General features: G+C 33.4%; 1 pseudogene; it reads right to left on the bottom strand.

The window, feature by feature from the left end:
* The window catches only part of LOC119188848, a 27,037-nt pseudogene extending 6,743 nt beyond the window's left edge, over positions 1-20,294 (bottom strand).
* Between the last annotated feature and the right edge of the window lie 1,690 nt (positions 20,295-21,984).

Below are 21,984 nucleotides of genomic sequence, written 5' to 3'. Positions count from 1 at the left end.
AAAATATATAAATAGCTTAGAAAAGTTACAGGTGCTTTAGAGGCTGGTTTCGAACTTGCCTTTACAATGATTCTATTTTATATTAAGATTTTTGTGAATAGTATGTAATAATAAATGTATTTAATTTAATTGCGTCTATGTATGTTGTTTTTTATATATTTTCTATATTATAAAAAACTATTTATAGTATTTTTTTATCTCAGTTTTTATGTCGGGGTTTTATTTATGGTCTAAAAAAATAGGTAAGCAAGAATTAAAATTTAGTATGGTCAATAGTAATTTATTCAAAGCAGAAAATATTACGTAATATAAGACGACACGGATGCTTATAAAAACATAATTTATTGGTTGTACGTAGTTCTTAAAACTAGTTGTTATGCAGATATTTCAAGGAGATAAAGTTTATTTCTAATTAAAATTAGATGAAAATTAAATTCCGTAAATATTCAAACCAAAGCTAAGCTAAGTAAAAGTAAGCTTTGTAAAAAAGGCAATATAATAAGTAAACACGACCAAAACTAAAGAGTTATTAGTAAAAATAGTTTAAAATTATACTGTAAAAAATTGCCCCTTTTAAACCCTCCTAACAATGGTAGCTATACATAGCACAAATGGAAATGGCACTTAAATATTAACTACAAGGGCGTTTTTCCTCTAAACTAGTTTACAACTATCTACGTGACGTGTGTACAATTGTAAACTTGTATTGGAAAAGAATAAGATTGGTATTCGTATACAGAATAATTTAAAAAATTTAGAGACGATATATTTTCTCGCCAAACCAGTATATCTATGAATTTACATTAATTGATACAACCGACCTCTGTATAGTGTATATATTTCCCCATTAGTCGATATTTTGATTTTTTTTAGTTATGTATATTAAAGAATAAATAAATTTAAAATTAGGACTTGTAATGCATTGTAACGGGCTATATAATCCTTATCTAAAAAAATCGGGAGAATTAGGTATATAAATAGCCGTAACATATTTTATTTTTTGAGAATAAGTTTTAGCACAATATTCTAATCCCGTTCCTTTGAAGTGTAAGAAACTTTAAAAATATAATGGAATCGACGCAAGAACATTTTCGGAGAACTTACATTTGTAAATTTAACTTAAAGGGTACCAATTCATGCATATTATAAGTATTTGTATTTGAAAAATGTGAATGGAAATGTCTTGAATATTTTCAATAGTATCAGTGCTGCCATTTTTTTACAAAATTATATCTCGATGTAATAAATAATAATTGTATAAGTTTGTTTAGCAGTGGCGAATAGTGAAATCTTCTGAGAGGAAACCTGACACAACTTTTAGATGCATAAATCGTTCTAATGATAATTAGATTTTACATCAATTACAAAAGGGAAGCCGACGGGAATCTGGTTGTATGGAGCCTTCGCCACTGTTGTTTAGTATATTTAACGGTTTTAATTACGTTTATTTAAAACATCACGTACTTATATATTAGTTTTATTGAACTTTGTATAACACGATGTTCATTAAGAATAGAAAATATATCTTTGTGAATTTCGGAAAATTTTAATAAATTACTTAATATTTATCGTAACATTCCCTTACTGGATACAATGAAATACCTACGTTTAAACGTAGAAATCAACATCGCAATTAAGTCAACAATCAGGCTCACCTTGAGAGTTTAAAATCTAGTGAAGGTAAGAAATCAATGTTTATATATAAAAACGAGAAAAGATCTTCCTTTTTTACGATCGTATGGTTAAAGTATAAAGATTTTTTGCTCCAAACTTGTAACGAACTTGAATAAAAAAAAAACAGATTCTTAATGTAAAAAATCTTATGTGAGGAGTGCAATCCAGCCTGAAGGTGGGTCACGTAACACCAGAGTATCATGGGTTCGTTGACCACAAATGCAACAGTAAAGATGGAATTAAAATAGCCGTATGAGTGCGCCCTGTCTCTCTCGCGAATGACCTCCCAAAGTATTTAAGGATTTTTTAAATGATTTAATCATTTGATTACTGTAATTTAATTTTAAAGTCCTTTGTGTTGAATGTCTTTTCTGTTTTGTATTCAGCACTACAATTCTAACGTTTCTCTTGCATGTTCTACGAGACAGTTACAACTATAAATTTGGGATACGCTACGCTATTGCGAGTGCTTTGTCTATGTGAACTGTCTTATACATCGAGGCGATAATAAGCAAAAGTATGTCCACAAGGATTTAATAAAAGGATTCTCAAGAGCGGACAAAAGCTTATAATCGTTGCAAGATCGAAAAAAGGAAATGGAACAAAAAAAATGAATTTCTTTTTCGTCTTTCTTTTGACTTGTTATCACTGATTTATGCTTTGTCAGAGACTCTCTTGATAATATCTCAGCTCGTTCCATTTTCATATATTTTCATTGTTTTGTTTCAATTTAATCTTACTTTCATAAATTTGAGTCTGGGTTCAAAAACCTTGACGTGTTGAAAGTTAACAGGATTTGTCAGATAGTAGGTAAAAGCAAGAATAAATCTCCTCATTGATTAATGTTAACACCGTAATTTCTGCGTAGACTTATTACAAATGCAGCCTGCCTCGTTGGCATAATTGTATTGCATGCCCGGTACAATAGCGCTCTGAGGTCCTGGGTTCGAATCCCGGGTCGGGCAAAGTGATATTTGGGTTTTTCTGCTCAGTATCAGCACGGAGTCTGGAATTTGTGCCCGATATGGCGATAGGCTCGCCCCCTATCACATCATGGGACGAAACATACTTGGCGAAAAGTGGGTGCCCTAGTTGCGCCTCTGCATACCCCTTCGGGGATAAATGCGTGATGTTATGTATGTATATGTACTAATTACAAATACCTATGTAACTCATCCTTGTTTTAAATTATCTAATTCAAAACGAAATTCGAAACGTTTCCACAGGAATTTAGTTGTCCTGGAATAAGTCAAATCCTTTTTAAAAACAAAAGTCGGATGTAATTGAAATTATTGATCATCCCATAGACGTCATCCCATAGATAAGTTAAAAGAGAAGTAACAATCTTAATTTGTAAAATTACACGCAAAAGAGAATCATTAATACAACATTCACTTTTAATTTTAGTAAAATTAATAATACTAGACGTAAACCGTTCCGTACAGTTCATTGTTTCTCGAGCAAAGTTCATGAGTGTGCGCAATGCGAATATTATAACGAACCGGATTTTATCGGATATTATGTCGGCTGGTCCGCGGGGGATATTACGGAGATACTGGTTCTTGATTGGTAACATGTTTTCATAATGAAAGTAGCGCTAAAAATTTTATGTTTTTGACAGCATATTTATAATAGGCATTATTTATTTCCAAGAAACAAACGAAATAATTATGACTATAATGAAGATACTTAATCTAAGAAATTCTTTACTACTATTAGTAAGGAATACATTAATCTCTCCTAGCCGAATTTCGGCCACCGCTACTAATATCAGCGATCAGCCCTGCACTCTTTGTTCTTTCACTCTCATAATCCGATGAGAGGGAAATTCGATATGATTGGAGAGAGAGCAGGCGCAGGACTAACGGTTTTACGTGATTTTCAAAGCATGGGGCTATCACACCGCCAACTTCCTGACTACGAGCTTCGACTGATTTTTTAAGATGGAAAACTGAGTTACAATTATTTTTGGCGTGAATAGAGACTCGAACCCAGGACCTGAGCGCCGTAGTCTTACTCATACCGCGTAGGGATAACAACTACACCATCGAAGCATTATAAAAGTATGTATGTATGATTCTCGCACGCAACTTCCATTGCGTTTGTTACCTGTTGTTGCCTCTTGTTGCTGTTAGAGTGAGAGTTGTCGTTTTTGTTAGGAATAATGAATGTGGGTTGACCGCCACTGAAGTATTCAGGTTCTTCTGCATTACTGAAACAATAAAAAATGATCACTTTTACTAAGAAAATAATAAACATATTTAAATGGTGATTAAACAGTTTTTGTTGACTTTCCTGTTAAAGGGCGTAAGTGAGAAGGCGTTTGAAATAGAAGTAAATAATACAAAATAGGTTTATTAGTCTGAGATCATCAAAATCTGTAGTAAGACTATATTTTGCAAACTTGACCCCGCTTATTATTTTAATTAGCACGTAATAATATTTATACCCGTTGACATTTCAAAAATCAAAACTGGGAAAACTGCTATTGGTTATATAATTTTGATATTTTCTTATTATATTGACGTATACCAATATAATGATGAATAAAATTAACAGCCTTTTAAACTAACTTACTTTTATAACTTCTTCTATTTAGTATTATTTATACAATGTCATCCATGATAGCATTGCTACAAGTTAATGGTTTCTCGATGCTATCTACTAACAAATAATTGTAAAATAAATAATAAAAAATGATGTTTGCGTCGTCGTCGTCGTCATCGTAATAACAAGCAATAATTAAAAACATTCAAATAATGGTCCTAATAAAAAAAAAATGGCAGAAACTATTTGACTCAGCATGACGTGAATATCTGGTCATAAAAACGTATACAATAAGGTATTACTTACTGTCTTATGCGTAATGAAATTGAAAAAGTAAAAAAAAATGTGTGTGACTAATGAGTATGGTAGTTATTTTTCAGAAATAACGGTTAAAACAAAATGGAAAGTGTTAAGATTGGAGGAAAAAATATTTTCCGTCACAAAAATACACGCATTTTAATTAAATAAAGAATTATTCTAATTGGATAATGACCTCACAAAGAGTCTACTGCACCTGGTAAGTAGGGTGACGTCCATATACAGTATTGACTGGTGAGAGATCCGTCGACATTCTATATAAACCCAACTTCTTTTACCATCAGGTGTAGTGGTCACTATGCCTGTTCCTGTACCTGTTCCTATGGCCTGTTTCTATGGCCTGTTTGACACAATATATACGCAGACTAATCTTGGAACACACTTAATATACCATAATTTCCTGCCAATTACCTTGCATTATCATCGAAGTCCAAGACTTCTTGCCTCCTGGTAGTAGTCCGTGTGGGTGGCGCTGGCGTCAGTCTTGTGTTCGTTGGCCTCGTGTTTGCATTGTAAGTTTGTGTCGAGACATCGCTTCTGTATATGTGCATAATAATAATATAATAATATCAGCCCTGTATTATATACTGTCCCACTGTTCGGCACGGGCCTCCTCTACTACTGAGAGGGATTCGGCCTTAGTCCACCACGCTGGCCTAGTGCGGATTGGTAGACTTCACACACCCTTGAAAATTCCTATAGAGAATTTCTCAGGTATGCAGGTTTCCTCAGGATGTTATGTTTTCCTTCACAGTTAAAGCAAGCGATAATTCAAAGAATACACATATAACTTTTTAAAAAAATCAGAAGTATGTGCTCTTGGGATTTGAACCTGCGGACATTGTCTTGACAGTCCGTTCCACAACCAACTAGTCTATCGCCGCTTTTTGATAAAAAAAATTGTATAATGATTAATATTTTTCGCTACCTTAGTGGCAACAAGTAAGGACATAGAGTTTCTAGACAAAATTCCTATTTCGGGCCTTTGCTTTGTCTTATACAATTTTCTCGTTATTGGATATTTCGGAGATTACCGGACAGGTCTATTGTAATCTTAACAAAATCGAAACTACAACATGGAAAATAAGGTGTCGACCCCATTGGGGTTGGGTAAGGAGAGAGATAAGGAGATGAGGTTATATGTAATGATGTGTTCGTATCAAGAAATAACATTATTGCATCTAATGTTAATTTCTAAGATTATTGTGGACGTAGATGTGAAAGAAAATGGATAAACAAATTAATTAAATAAAAATATCCCGTTAAGTCATTTGTGTACAAAAATCTATTTCTATAAACTTTAGATAAAATTAGATGGTAATCGACATTTAATAGTTTAGATCGTCAAATTCAAAATTAATGAATACACAAGAATTTGAAAGACGAATCAGCGATGTCGAACTGTTTTGTTTTTATAAAATCCTTTTTAACCACACTTAAAAACACAATTTAGTTTAATCTCTATTAAATAGTTATTATACTGGAATCTAAAGCTTTTTCCTAGTAGAAATGTTTTAGATAACAAGGTAAGTATGGTATTTCTTAAAAATCATTTATCTTAATGTGCTAAGTAATTTCCGTATTGTTATTAAACTAAATGTGAATGATCATTTACACTGGTAATAAAAGGGAGACCCCTTTATATATTCGTCATCAATGGAAAATCTTAAGTCGGAAAATAACAAAATGTGGAAATTTTTATCTGTAGATAAAAAAATAATTGTGCCAGATATAACCAGAAACAAAAGACATAAGGTATTTTCCAAAATATCATTTGTAATGAATATTACGGCTATAGCTGATAAAAATACATTTAACTTGCGTGAAAGGCAATTATCAATTCTTTCTTTTTCTAATTCTAATAATCCTAATATATATCATACATCCCTAGAGCATAAGTGCTTGTTTGACTTCTAGGAATTAATATTCCATTTCAAAATATACAAGGGGAAGAATCTACCTACTTATTAAAATGAAATAAAGTACTTGAACCAAACGATCAAACTTTAGAAAACCAAAATCCTAAGGGCTAAGAAAAGTTCTGAGCGGTATGCGACAATATGGTTGTAGACGAAAGACCAGATGGGTAAGTAATAGGTGTGAAATGAAATCATTTATTTTGAATCTATAAAATGTTAATAATTTTTCAGATTCAGTGAATAGCACCACAACGCCTATTTTTGCTATCAAGCAATCTTGTGAAAGCATGGTTACTTATGATTTCAAGAAGATTATAGCACAGGGATGGCGAACCAGCAGCACGTGATAAAATAATTCGGGCACGCAAGTAATATGCCAAACATTGTATATGCATCTTTTTTTGGGCTTCACTTCGCTTAACATCAGGTGCACTGAAGACACTTTGCCGAGTCCCGATGAAAATCAAAAAGCAATAACATAGTTGGGTCATGGGGCATTCGGATAGATAAAACCGGTCTTAGATAGCTCGTTCAAGGAGTTATTTTTTTTTATAAAACACCGGCATGTTCCCCATCAAACGTTCGCCATCCCTGTTATAGAGTAATTACCAGGAATTATGTATGCCCAGGCATATGAGATTTGTTAACTTACATGCTGGAAGGGCTGGGCACGTTCGCCGGCTTCACGTAGACCGGCCCTTCGCTGGACGGACGGCCCTGTATAGGCCTTGTGTTCAGCGGAAGCTCTGGAATCGATTCCTTTCTCGAATTCGTTGACTGAGGCTTGACTGTCTGTGGTCTCGACGAGGTTGAGTCAACTCTGACTGGCCTCTGAGTGATAACAGGTCTTTCTACAGCTGGTTGGGGTGCGTTGGCGTTGCAGATTTCTCGACCGTTGAGTCTTATAGCTTGTAGCAGAGGTGCCTTAGTTAGAGTGTTGTATTGGACGAAGAATCTAACAGCCACCGCTGGGCCAGGACTGATCTTCATTTGAGTATTTTCTATTTTGAAGTCTATGTTGTCTTGTGTGGTCACGTCGCCTACCCAGTTCTGTGGAAAAGTGTATTAAGTTTATATACTCTGATACAATCGTGTATGTGGGTATTTGGTAAAATATAACGCATTTGATTAGCTTTTCATTACAACAGCGACAATAAACACTAATCACAATACAATAAGTTAATTTTGATGTTCCTAAGGTACCACTCCGCCCTTATTAAGATGATGCATCAGAATCTCGAAATGAAATTGCAGCGACGAATGAATAAGAATTTAACAGTTGATTTCATATTAAAATTAGTTTTAAACGGTGTGATCTTTATCAAGTTTGCAGCGTCTGGGCGGTGCTTTACACCATGTCACTGTAACAACCATAGCTAAGAGACTATATGCTACACAGTAATTAATTAGTTTATAACAAGCAGGTAACGCATCTCATCGTATTTATGACAATAGAAATTGGCATATAGGATAACATTCTATGATAATTTCACGAAGTTAACGTTTTAAATTAGCGTTCATGATATTAATACGGCAGTGTTCCAAGTTTGTACTGTCAAAGAAATAAAGGCCCTACTGCGATAAGTTACTTAATTAACAACCCAAACAGGTGACTGCATGATCAGAGGCAACTGACCTTCAATATGATATAATAATTATGAAGACTCAATTTAATATTTATGAAATACAGACAATTTCCAAACATTATTAATGTTGGCATTTATATTTCATAGGTTAAATTCCGAGTTTATCATGAAATTGAAATCCAGGTCCATATATTTGTCAGAATACAACTACTGTAGATACTAAAAAGCACTCTATTTAAATATATGTCAAGATCTAAATTTCATCAGCTTCCTTTACTTCTAACAAACAGCCAAATATTTTAGCAAGATCATATAATACTTACACCCAGTATATCAGCCTTTCCATCCAGTACTATGTTCAGCCATAAGGAATGCAGTGTGCTATCTGTGGAGAGATGCACTACGCCGTACCACCGCCCGGCTTCTGTTCCTGGGGGTTCGTACTCGAAGACGTTTGGACATGGAGATACTGGTGTGCTTTGTTCGTGTGTGGGAACAGTTATGGCCAGAATAGCGAGGGCGGTGATAGTTCTGATCTGAAAGAAGGAGCTGTTAAGTTTCATGGCAAGAATTTTTGCGATCAGCGAAAATAATCAGCGGTTATTGCAAAGGTAGTACGCGATGTAGTTGATAGAGTGTCGTTCGCGCAATAATTATGTAATATGTTTTCACCGAATTGAAAACGTTGTTATTTTTTTAATATTGAAATTATTCTATTAATAATTCAATGGTATGTACTTAAATATTTGTCTGATTTTTCAGGCCATAAAAAATTTGCTTTAGTATTTGTTCATATTTTGCATGTTTTGTATTATTTTATAAAAGAATAAAAGTAGTGGTGTATATTTGATAATTTTAAAACCCTTCTATATTGTGACATTGTTATCTTGACCGTATACCCTTGTGTATGACATATCTGATATCATTTTTGTTCATGCGTGACCAGTTAACACTTCAATATCACATAATATCAACAATAATGTTTGTATAAACGGTTTCTGACTTATAACTGAGGGTTTCTCTATCTTATTAACCTTTCTAAATACGGAAAGATAGTCCTAAGTGGAAAAAATGAATAAGGCAGTTGTAGATTAAAGTATATACTTTTTTAGAATGTAAGAATAAATAAATATTTTTTATTCGTCATTGGCTTGATAATTAGTTTTGTCTCTGAATATTACTGAAGTCACTAATAAAATTGTGGTTAATTTGAACTTTCATCGAGCCACTTCGAGCTCATGAATATTTTTCTCAGGACAAAATGCTTTGAAATGGAGAAAGGAAGACAAAAATTGTACTTCACACTGAGGAACAAATACACAATGCCTTTAAGCGGATATTCGACGGTCAAACAATAAAAATAACACTAACACTATGCGCGGCATACTGACAAAATACAATAAAAAAAAAAAATGATAATTATTACTTAAAAAAGGAAATAAATGCTGTGAAAAATTGTTTATTACTAAATATTGATGTTTCAATATGCTCCATTCGATCCACAGTAGCCCAGTTCCTGAAACATTGATACTTAAGTATATATGGACCGGTTTTAAACAAAACTCTCCGTCAACGTCCGTATTTTATATTTAATATGAAAAGTCACTATAAAAGTTTCATACGCATATGATATTCTACAAGATCATAAACACCTTGTCATATTTAATAAAAAAACTTAAAATAATTTAAAAAAACACAGAATGACTTTGTAAAAAAAGTAATCCACTGTAGAACATTTTCCCCTACACTTATTCTCCGAGTTTAGAATTATCTTTGGTGAGAAGATGTATACTCTAACCTTATAAGAAGTTTAAACAACTTTACTACCGATAAGCGTGGATAGGAACCGAGTTCTTTGCTAGTTAACTATAGTTTTCTTATAAAAGCTCACAACTAAATAGCTGTCGAGTTCGTTTGGTAAACTTTCTTAACCTCAATTTATAATTATAATTGGCACGTTTCCAAGCAATACTATTTGGATTATTGACTTTGAAAAATAATTTACTCGCATCTTCCTACGTTAATATATACTTTTTAACAATAGTCAATGTCCTTTTTTGGGAGCTTACACTGTGCTAAATTTCACCAAAATTGGTTTAGTGGTTTATTAGTGGAAGCATAATACACAGAGTTACTTTCATATCAATTATATTATTATTGATGTTAATTAAAGAATATTAAGCAATAATGCTTGTTTATGATTGGTAACCCTTAAAAAAAATCTATCATATGCAGTTTTTACAATATGCAAATATAAATAAATGGAGATCTATTCTAACAGAAATACAAGTATACGGGATACAGGCTGCTTTGGTAGATATCCACAACAGAGTAAGCGTGTTTAGGGAGTGGAAGCAAACTAGATTTTCATTGTAATAACAGCTTATTAATTAGTAAATCATTGCACGTCAAAAACAATCAGAATACGACTGCACTCACAATTCCGCAACAGCTGAACATAATATATTTTTTTAATTCGTTCCACAAAGAACCGGCTAAGATCAGAGACCGTGCAGCCAAGTCATAAGTTTTGCTTCATTGTCACACTTGAACATTTCAATCATTCCAATTTAAACAATTTTAATAACAATGTGCTTCAATAACACTAAGAGGTTTTGTGTTTGCCTATGCAACCTCAACAAATACTACTTCGAGGTCTAACCTACTGACGTAAACATAAGATGTAATACTGCTCAATACCCAGTAATTTATAGCATGTATACCATTAACATATTACGAGGAAGTATAGTGTAAATAAATTATTATGAATTGTGTTGTAATCTTTTCTGAACTTGTTAAATTGCGGTTTTTGTTAGTTTCGCTATTCGATTTTCGCGGAACAGTAAAGGTAAGATAATATTTTCTTGTAATCTTGTAATTATTTATGGTTGTCGTTGTTTGTTTTAGTTATTATAATGATAGACACGTGAATATTAATTGTAATAACAATAGTATACTCGCATGATATTTAAAGTATTGTTAAGCTGTGAGGAACGCAATGATAGTTGAAACATGGAATGGCTACAAATTCTTGCCTCAAGAATCTAGAACTAGAGAAAGTTTGTTTCAAAATCTTATTTTTATAGATTCGTTTAATGGAGTAGGTCGAATTATGACTTTCCCGATTCACAACCGATATACGCAATCACTAGACAATAAACGTTAGTGGAAATAAAATATAATATTATTAGCGAAAAATAAAATTGTGCAAGATATATTTAAGCGTTATTTTATTAGTTTTTTTTTTTAATATAAAACTTATGTGTTTGGTAACAATATAACAATTGCGTGAATAGGAAATAGATGTGTTTTTCGTTTTGCTATAAACATCATATGACCTCTTGTGTTTGCGACATTACTCATAAGATTAAATATTTTGTAAAACAATTAAAATGATAGACAGTTTAGGTCAGATTAAACAGTTTTTACGTACATCATATTTTAGAAAAAGTGACTGATGTGATTGTGAAATTTTCTGTTCAGATATTTGTTAAAAATTAAGCTTAAACCGCTCAATAGACAGGTGGAGTTTCAGACATTCAGTTGAAGTTTATTTATATTGAAATAAAACATGTTTTCAGATTTTTACGCGGTTAATTACAAATATAAGGAATATTTTAGTGAATTAAAATTTTCGTGAGGTAAAATTGATTTTATAAAGAGATTATTCGTAAATATTTGCTTATTAATTTGTAACTCACGCGCCGTCAAATATGGAATAAATTGCTCAAGGCCTTTGTTAAGGCAGATGTCTTAAGTATTCTTTGTCGTTAATTCACGCTAGCATAGCAATAGGCATTTGACATCGAGGTATTTTAACCAATATAAAAAAAGTGGTTCTAAATTCTTGTATGTACACACCAGGGTAGATAATCATACCTACTTCGAGATTTTGTGAGCCAATTGTGTTAAGCCAAATGTATGTTGCCATCTGGCTTTCAGTGATTCGTTGTTTACAAGGAAATGTTTACATTTGTCGTATGTACATAATGTTCAACGACTGCGCGGCAGCATGGAGTATGAAACATTTACAGAGATGGATCAAGTCGGTTTTAAAATAATTACAATGATGAATATTTTTATTTATTTATCGTAAGATATGGGGAATGCGTCTCGTAAAACTCGGCAAAATCCATTTTCCAATCATGCATAAAAATCTTGTTTTGCGTCGTGCGTGCCTCATCGGTGTTGAGAACGATGTTTTATGATAAAAAAACGTAATTATTTTCACGTACAAATATACCTACATATTTATTTAAAATAAATAATAAAACAAGAATCGTGCGTTAGAATTATAATCAGAAAGATTTGGTTATTATATATTTTTTTGTTGGGGATAAAATACTAATGGTTTGTATTTTTTTTTATTTCGGCTGCACTGGATCTGATGGTTATTGCAATTCCGTATACATAGAGCATCGAATGGTAACAGACGGCTATCTACCATTTGACACAATCATGGCGGCCTGTTTAGGTGCTTCTTTACGTACGTATTTGAATAGTGCGGCTTAAACTCCGGGTTTGTTGGGACTCGTTTTCCCTCTAAAATCGGTAGTTTAGGATAATCGATCAAATAAATTTAACAACGACAATTAAGTATTGCAAAAATTGGGACTTCAAGTCCCCACTGACATACCTTCAATCCGACCCTGTTTGATAATTAGTTAATTTGCGACGCAGCCGCGGGCTTAATGGCAATCTAATTACGCGTCTATGAAACTATCAACACTAGTTAACGCAAACAAATACTCTGTTTACACAAAATTACACGAGCAGAGAATTTATGCTGGTTCATGCGTATTTTTATATTTGTCCGAGGGTAAACTTTTATTTTTTAATAATTCGCGCCTTACCGCCGATTTTAATAAACGATCTCAATCGAATTATTCGATCGATCGCGAAAATGAACCAATCAGAATAAAGTTTATTGACATGCTTACGAATGACTACTTCTGATTGGTTTATTTTCGGGATCAGATCAAAGATTAAGATTGAGATCGTTCGTAAATCATTGTAAATTAATCATAGTGTCTCAACGTAGCTTATGTTATTCGACATTTATCAATGCTGATCGATTCTATCCAAGAATTCTATCGCTTCGTTGGCTTCATGACAGCTTAGACCTAGGTTGTTAAAAAAATATATCAAAATCGTTATTCAGATTGAGCAAACTTTTTAATGGATATCTTTGCGTCATATTTCTGGTCGAGTTTATGCTGTGAGCTTATTCAAGAATGTAATCTATCTTCATGACAATATGTTTTACAATGTTAAGCACTTATTGTGCTTAACATTGTATGATGTATCGCTGACTTTAATATAAATGATAATAAAATCATCACACATAAACATATAGGCGTTTTCGGGGTAGAAAAGTATTGTGGCTCGAGCGTTTTTTTTGTAGAAATGTATGTCGATAAAGTAAAAAACCGTGATTCAGAAATAGGCCTATGTTTGAAAGACGATTCTAGTAATAATATATATATTTATTGATTATGCTTGTCAACGTAAATGATTTTCCTTTTTATCTCATTGATAAATAAGTATGGCAAAAAATGGGCAACAACTTCGAGGAAAAAATATTAGATCATCAGGCTATGGTAAAGGTTTTACAGACGAGAATTATAGCCGACTTCTAGGTTACTAATATGAAGAATATTTAAGAGGTCAAAAGTATTAATGGCGTATTCTAATGCCGGCGGACAACGTTAGTTTTTGATAGAAAATATTTGTTGTTATACTTAAAATAGAGATAATTTGTATGTCATGAGGACATCAAACCTGTTTGTTGTGATTTGTGCCACGCTATGGGGACGTCAAATTATATCGGTTTAATGGATGGTTTAATGTGATTTGTTGCTTAAAGTAGTATCGTGGTATAAAATAGCCAAATTTTGATATTTCAGTTCAGCTGATTAATTTTGTGGTAGCAAACTTCAAATTGGTAATTTATTGTTAGCGAACTATTTGCCAATAGGTTTATCTGATGTACCATCGCTTCACGATTTGATAATTTTCTAAAAGACTATTTTTTTTTAAATATTTGCATATTAGCACCTTAACTCGCACACCGCCAATTATGGAACAAATTGATCAAGGTCGTTTGCTTTTAGATGGTCCTTAAGGATTTCATATGTAATGTCTTTAGTGAGGTTTTTAGCAAGAAAACTCAGAGAGTTGATTTCAGCAAGTGATTTTTTCGTGTAAACAATCACTGCAAGATTTGGAAACTTTCAAGACTTGAGGTGAGGCGCAGGTGAATAGCATTATTGAAATATTCTCGCTAGTCTACCCGCATCTGGAAGATCTTGCGCAATATATTATTGCGAAAACTTGCTGATCAAAATTTAGCTTAAGGAAAATGAGTATTTTGATTTGGGTAGTAACGTAAAAATTTACGCGTGTAACATCCTTTTTTTAACTATTATTGTGTAAGCATGATTGAAGAGCATTTTTTTTATATGTTAAAAAAAACAAATAAGTTCGATTGAGTTTACCGATGCTTCTCACGTCAGTGGGCTTTTCCGAAGTACCGGTAGATTACACTAGATGCTGCTCGCGACTTCGCCCGCATGAATAGCCTTTCCCGCTACAAAAGTCTCTAAAACACCAGGCGGCCAGCGTCATGTATTTGAAAAAAGGACATTAATTAACAGGGAGTTAATTACCAGGATAAAGAGTAGCCTATGTTTTAATCCAGGAAATGGTCTATCCGCATGCCAAATTTCACCCAAATCCATTCAGTAGTTACTGCGTTTATCTCTAACAAACATACAAACGTCAAAACATTTTTACAAACTTTCGCATTTACATATATTAGTAAAAAGTGAGACTATATAACATTGAATTGTAAATATCCGTCCACGTACAAAAGTGCTCTTGAGGTTCTAATAACAATGTATATTTTTTTAATAATATGATGATGATACGCAATGCCATGCAGTAGTTATATGTAATCATAAGTTACGGTTGGTATTTCTATGGTGGTGTTATACCACTAACCATCAGACAAGTGACATGCATCATTCAAATAGTATAAAAAAAAACTGGGTTTTCTAGTCTATGTTTTTTATTATTTATGTTTTCCGGAATCCAAAATGTTTAATCTCTGAATAATTTCGTAAGGCATAGTACCTAGTATATGGATAAGTTGTGAAACTTGCACGAGGTAAAATTTGCATGACTGGGTTTTTTGTTAGCTAGTCAATTCTATATATTCATTACCAGTCAGTCTGAAAATGCGGTCTAGAGAATTACCGCAATAGATTTTAGAAACAATCGGGCTTGGAAAATCTGAACCAGAGTGAAATACAAAAGCCTCTACGCCGGAATTGAACACATCTTATTCTACATCGACAGTTTAATTTAGTTCGTTTGATACATTAGGTGTTGCTCGCGGTTCCTCCTGCTTGAACAACGCTTTCCGGTTTAAGAGTCCGACTGTATTTTGTTTAATATAATCCAGGTCGTTCTTGCAACCTGGGGCCCTTCCAGCGGAACGTGAAGACGCTATTATATAGGCCGGCATAATTGTTTTGATCGTCTGTTTTTATCTCTTGCTGGTCAACACTTTCTTTGGACTTTATTTCATTTAACGTCAGATGCTGTAAAGCCACTTGGACCAGAATCGATAAAAAAGATGAGTTAATTTCTTATGTTTACGCGAATGTTAGTTGCAAAGTCTTCGATACATCTGGAGAAAATTAAAATATAAAAAAAACTGTGAAAGAACCCGAAAACTAGTGTTATTTCGACAAAGATGATTTATTATTGTGTCAAATATCAATATTAAGTCCCAATAACGGTTTAGGAGTTTATTGCTAACTTTCAAACATGTATACAAACATTTGTAATTCTAGTAACAAGCAGATACATCGTTCTAAGTTATCACGAGTTGTGAAGACAACTTGCTTACGGTTTGTAAAATTACTGTTATTGTATCGCATCATTAGTGACTACGGACATTCATTTGTTGTTTTTTCAAGAACATGTCATTTACTCGTATGTGCATGTTGTTTACGAGGATATTCGTCTACGTAAATAAGTACTTTAAGGATACAGTTTTTAGGTGGTTTTTAGCTTTATCTTCGTGTCGTTGATTGACATTTGGTTGTTTATAATTATTTTAGTTGTAAAATTGTTTCTTCTATAAACAAATACTTAATCGGTTGTTCCAGAACCAGTGTCATATAAATATTTATTGCATTTAACTTACACCTATTTGGAGTTCACCATCGATATATTTGTACTACGCATAGATATATATGTACTATGTATTAGATCTGTCGTTCCGTACACTTATTGTGTTCGACTCAACTGTACGATCATCCGTACACCAGACTATAGTATGGTTTCAACATTGACAGCGTATGGTTATGTACGGAGTGGCGTTCATATAAGAACTCCAGTCTAAGTGTAAACCTGGATGTGAATAAAAAATATATGTCAAATAAGTAAAAATATTTATTGTTCAAGTGAATAAATAGGTTATAACAGTGACGTTTTGGTTGCCACTTTAGTTCAGATTTTGAACAAATAGTTTATATGGACGTCCGTGTCTATAGAATATGCGTCAATGCAGTTAACACATATATTGTCTTTGATAAACAAAGATTTCGTTTTATTTTTATTTTTACAAACGGCATCACATTATGCATGACGTCAAAGTTTCTGGAGAATCCAAGATTTTAAATTCCGTCTGTTTACATCACACGTATAAATTCTTATAAAACTAGTAATAACAAAAATAAATTAGTACACAATATTATTCATCGCATTGCTATCTTTACTAATGACTGACCTATTAACACAAACAATAAGATAAATTGTGAAACGTTGTTACTCATTGAAATTATATAGGGCTGAACGGATAATAACTGGAGAACATGTGTTCTTAAGACTGAGAGGAGACTATAAGGCATGCTAATAAAAGAAAAAATAACTGAAGTGTATGATCTTAAGAATGAAAGAACATATTGAATGCTTAATAAAGGAAAGATAGTAAAAACCCGACTTGACATATATCCAAAGATTTGGACTCCCCGTGACTAGATGGAGGAAGGACAAACGTAATATTGGTAACAGTTGCTTAAAAAGCCGTTGAGGGCTTGAGCAATGTACTTTGGAGGATTCTAAGGCCAGCAGTGGACTAATTTTATGAAAATTGTCATAATATTTAGAATCAAGCAAATGTTAAAATAAGCTTATATGCATGTAAACAAAACTTGAAGAAGAGTTTTATGTTTTGTATATCGGAGCCAATTTCCGAAACTGTTGGCGCAATTTCGAAGAAGAGGAATCTTGGCCAGGTATATTATCCGAAGAAAGCATATTTTAAAATTTATCATAGTTTAATTCATGACATGATGATTGTCCCTATAACGGTTTCGACCGCAGAGATTACGGCATTTTATTGTTCAAAATGTAGTCTCTGAGTAAAAGTAGGTACTGTCAGCACTTTGAATGGATCAATAGCAATTGTAACTGTAATGCTTTTTTTTACTTCTCTCCCTTGCTTTCAGATCATTATAATCTCGCTCTTATAAATGGGTCTATTTTGATGTATGTAAAATACCTTAAGTAAAATACTTTGATCAATATCAAAAGAACTTTGCATACGTATCTAAAGGAAAACAGGAACAAAGTAAATTCCAATAAGTAATTTCATATGAAACGTCATGACGACGTTCCATTGATATTTGGATTTACCTGTAAGTATTATGCATGGAATTATTATGCTCTGTATTATGACTACCAAACTGGAAACGAATTCATACTTCATCCTTTTTTATTATATGTTCCAAAGGCGTAATCACGAAGAGTGGAAATTTCTTATTGATCGTGGATAAAAACAAAAATTTTCCAACACTCGAAACGTCTTTCAATAATAATTAAGTTATTGCAAGTACCAATAAGTAGTCAGAAAACAAAACAAACACACATCACGCCTTTTTGCCATAAAGAGTAGATAGAGAAACCCACTTTTTGCCAAGTTTATTCCGTTGTGATGTGATAGGGCGAGTCTATCTTCATGTCGGGCACAAATTACAGACTCTGGACTGATACTGAGCAAAAAACCCAAAAATCACTGTTCGACCTGAGATTCGAACCCAGGCCTAAGAGCAGTGGTCATATCGCGCATTGAATATAACTATGCAAAGTCTAAGTTATATTATGAAACGTATACTGCAAAAATAATAGCTATATATTTAATACTTGTACAAAATATGAAAGTTTGTGAAATTATATTCATTAGAACATCACAGACAAATCATTGAATGAAATACAAATTTGTCATCTTTAATGACATTACAATAAGGTCTGTTTACTCTGAAAAAAATCAGTAAGACTTTTATTTAGTATCTGAAAAGTCTCCTGGAGAGGGAGAAGCATAGTTATTACAAAGTTGATGGAAGGTTATACAACTGGGAAGCCATAATTATACACAACAATTCAACCTGTCTATATCGTGCTAACTTAATACACAAGTAGTAAGGTAAACCGGCATAATTCATACGATGTCGAAGGACTCAACGTCTTTCCTTAGTCCACATTAAATAAGGACTATATTAAATTATCAGGCTTGGTGTAGCCACTTACCATAGATAAAAAATAATGACGTTTATTGGTTACATTAATCATGGATTAAACCTCATTTAGGTCAAGCTCTATATAGGGAAATTGGATTGGTTACCATGCATTGTGAGCATGTAATGAGAGTTACTGCTCGAATTGCAAATTGCTTTGATAATATCCTTGATATCATTCCCAAACATGACGTAACTAAGGGACACGATTATCATAGTATTAACTTTATCTAAAGCGAGGTTAATATTAACAAGGGAACTTGTAGAAGTCGACTTCCCAATAAATTTTACTGTGTAAACAATCACCGCAAGTTGATATACTACTTCTGAAGCAGGACTTGCGGCAAGTCGCACGTGTATAGAACTATTCAAATGTAGCCGTTAGTGCAAGTTTTTAAGCAATAAATGAATGCAAGAACTTGCTAGTCTAAAATTAGAATTACTAATACTATAGACGCGCAAGTTTATGATGGTTTTATGTATAATAGAAGAAAACTAAAAATCAAGAATGAATGAAATTTGATAGAACAAATGGACCAAAATGGTAAAGTGACATGTCAACATCCTTTATCCCGGAAAAAACACACTGGGACTTTTTTTGTGAAAAGGAATCGTCCATAGTAGGGTCCGAGAATAAAACTTTGTACTATATATAGTACAATTCATTTAAAACGCAATATCTAGGGCAAAATACTATATTTACTTGTGCCAGATAGTTAAAACTTGTTTCTCGGCCCATGCTTCGAATGTTGATCAAATGCAAATTATTTACAGTTTGCATTGTTCAGTGCAGTTTATATTATCCGTTGTCTATTATTATTATAAAAATAATACAAAAAATGTAAGGATAAGCATCATAACGGAGAATGTGATGTGTGGCTGCAATGTCGTGGAAATAGAGTTGAAAGTTGCTTGGCAAAGTAATAGTTATAGGCGATGAGCAGGCTTTAAATTAGAGGTTGCGGATGCGATTCGCAAATCGAGTTGAAGTCTCGACTTTCGAGTTCTTTATGAGTACTGAATTTAGTCGTTCCCAGTCTTTTGTAAGTGCGAAAGTTCCGCGTAATTTCTGATATCCGTGACATAAGACTTATTCATTTGTCACAGTTCATAAATGTCAATGTTTTAAATTCGACTGCCTTTGCTTTCTTATTTTAGGACACTAGTTGGCATCTAGTTATGTATAAGTGCCAAGAGGAAAGTTGATTGAACAAATTTTATTTGTGGTGATTATATGGGCTTCAGGACATCTATCTAGAAGTAAACAATTAACAAGAAGTGCTAATTATGACTTCATGGAAATATGAAGATGAGGATAAAGACTCCAATAGAGGATTTTGTAATAAGGGACTTTAATACATACGTTATCACGGTGCAGATTGCATTTTGTTGAATAAAAAACTACCTTCAAGTCGAAAAACCGGTTAGTCATTTTGCCACAACACTTGCTATGGCGAACACTTCACTGAATTGCAAACTTCCTTATAATTTATTCAAAACACGTCTTATAACACAACACATATTTCTTACCATTTTTTAATAAATAAATTTCCTGGTCCAATATTATAAACGATTAAACAACTATTTGTTGACACAAAAATTTGCTGAGCGTAAGCGACGTGTGTCGCCCGCGACGTTCTCTTATAGAATGACGAAAAACAGTCATATGGAATTATCTAAAGGTCAAGTTTACGATGGAGAACGCTGTGATTCTTTATGATACTTAATTATATCTTTAGGAGGGAAAGAGACAGGTGTAGTTTATTCATTCGTCGTTTAATTAAGGGTGCGCTCACGCAAACAGGTTGGCTATATGTAATGGAATTGGCTATTAAGGCTGTGTTTATGCGTTAAAATATTGATAAAAAACCCCGCGTTCAGAAACCCGTACGATTCAACATTAGTCATGATATTTGGAACAATTGTAACTGTTAAAATTAAAGCAGTGGAGTATGTCGAGTATTGGATAGAAGTCAAATGTCCATGGAAGATGCTTTGATGAAATAATCTGTTGTTGGCGATTAATGTCTATAAACGAACATGAATGTTACATAATAATGTAGGATATATAATTCCAGTCTTCTTGAGTACTGTGAAAGATGATGTTGCTGACGGAGTTTCTTACGTCGCTTTTTCACAGCGATAACACGTTGCGAAGTGCTGATTCATTGACATTCTTCAAAGCTATTTAAATCATAATTTAAAGAGCTTTGAAAAATGATTTTTTTATTATTTGATTTGAATTTAAATTTGTAGCTTTAAATTATGGTGTAGGACGGCGGACGGGAACAACAAAACATTAACTACAAAGACTTCGAGGTAGAGTTGTGTTTAATGGTATATTCGAAGTGCTATTAATAATATTAAAGAGATACTTTGTGATAAACCATTTTTTAAAGTTGACGCCAGCGAGATTATTCGCCGATGTAAGCATAATTAAAAGTTCTTGGTGCTATTGCTATTGTCTACGGACAGGCGCGGCACTTATCTTCAACCGAGAGAGTTTGTTTCGACTTACTGCATTAAAAGCATTCTTTGATGTTAAGACTTGGCGATTAAACAGTAGATACTTAAATGTACATTCGTTTTGATTTGATAATTTAATACTGGTTTAGTAGGTACATAATGTAGCGTCAATAAGTGTTGTTTTCCAGTAGCTATAGTGTGAGAGATGGACAAAAGTGGATATAAAAAAGTACTTAGCTAATCCGCCAGAGGCGCCAAAAGCCTCTCACAGTGTAAAATCAATAAACATTCAGAAAAAAAGTCGGCAGTCTCATCGCATCCTGAATTTAAATTTTAATAATCATCTGCAGTTCGAAATAATAGCGGCGGGAAATGAGCTAATGAGCCCGTTGTCATGGCAACCGTTGAAACAGCCTGAGAGGCTGCGCCTGCTCGTGATTAGGTAAGTGACGTAGCAGTGCACGACGGAAAATGCATTAACGGAGGGTAGATGCATAAGGGTTGGGATACACTGGGTTTCATATTGACCAGTTTTCAGGGTTTGATATCTAAAGGGTGGAAACACTATATGGCTCAATCTTATAAATCTATGATTTTTATACTATCAAAATGTGTTAGACGGAATTCTAAAGAAATAATACTAAGACCAAAGTGCTTTGACTGCCTCGGTGGCTTAGTTATATCACTGCAGTGCTGTCTCGGGTTTGATCCCCGGCTTGGGCAGTGATATTGTCTTTTTTCTATTTAGTATTAAATCGGAGTGTAAAAGGTGTGCCCGATATGATATGCCTGGCTCGCCGCTTGTCGCATTAAGGAACAGAATACAGCGCCAAGTGGATGCACTCTTTGCACCTCTGCCTACCCTTTGGGGCATAAGTCATGAGTGTC

This window comes from Manduca sexta, chromosome 9 (genome assembly GCF_014839805.1).
Source record: "Manduca sexta isolate Smith_Timp_Sample1 chromosome 9, JHU_Msex_v1.0, whole genome shotgun sequence".
In the NCBI taxonomy this organism is placed as follows: domain Eukaryota; kingdom Metazoa; phylum Arthropoda; class Insecta; order Lepidoptera; family Sphingidae; genus Manduca; species Manduca sexta.
The sequence above is the reverse complement of the archived record's forward strand: the minus strand, read 5'-3'. Positions and strand labels throughout refer to the sequence as shown.